This window comes from Gossypium arboreum, chromosome 7 (assembly GCF_025698485.1).
Source record: "Gossypium arboreum isolate Shixiya-1 chromosome 7, ASM2569848v2, whole genome shotgun sequence".
Lineage (NCBI taxonomy): Eukaryota > Viridiplantae > Streptophyta > Magnoliopsida > Malvales > Malvaceae > Gossypium > Gossypium arboreum.
The window spans coordinates 21,608,815-21,609,896 of NC_069076.1; positions in this window are offsets into that span (position 1 = coordinate 21,608,815).

Sequence of the window (1,082 nt, forward strand, 5' to 3'; positions counted from 1 at the left end):
AGCAATGCATGTTGGTTCTAACCATATTTATTTTGTGCATTTTACCCACAGTACAAGATATGCAAAATTTAATGACAACGAGAATCGGTGACATCCTTAATCTTTTCTCTTCAAAAATCTTCCATAGCCAGGTTACTCATATCACTACTAAAAATCAAAATTTTGACATGGCTAAGTTAGGGACTTAGTAACTAACTTAATATATGCTACAATTTCAAAAATGAACATAAATTTCATACCTTAATTCTAGCTCAAAAGTGACCGAATGGCTATCTCCTCTTTCTTCTTTAAGGTTCGGCTAAGCAAGGAAGAAGATGAACCAAACCTTTTGTTCTTCTTTTCTTATTTCAATTAATATTTTTATTTCAAAATAATGCAAATTCTTATTATAATATTTAATTAAACATATATATTGCCCATCAACAATCATTATGGCCGGCCACCATAATAAAAAATTGGATATTTGACATGCAAGTCCAAACTTTTTGTGACATGCATTAATAGACCCCTTTTTAAAATTACCTATCACCTTCCACAATTATTTCACATAAGTCCTATTTAATAATTTCACATACAAATGACAAAATTAGAGCATGAAACTTTCACATATGCATGTATACATATAATAAGCATAGAATATAACAATTAATTATTTTTATGACTAGGTTTTGTGGTCCCGAAACCACTTCTCGACTAGGGTCAAATTAGGGCTGTCACAAATTCACACATCATTAGCATGAAAAATAATATTTAACTTTTTTTTGGCTTAGATATGTGGTCTCGAAAACACTATTTCGACTAGGGTCAAAACTGGACTGTTACAATTATCATCAGAGAAAAGCTAATATAGTTGTGGATGCACTCAGTAGAAAGTCATCATTGTTTGCACTTTGAGTGTTGAACGCCCATTTGGCTTTGAATGCTGATGGTTCTGTATTGGCAGAATTGAGGACTAAACCCTTGTTTGTACAACGAATTTGAGAGTTGGAAATTGATGATCTGAAGTTGATAATGAAACAAAACTTGGTTCAGGATAATTTGACTATTGAATATGTATTGGTGATGATGGTAAATTACATTAC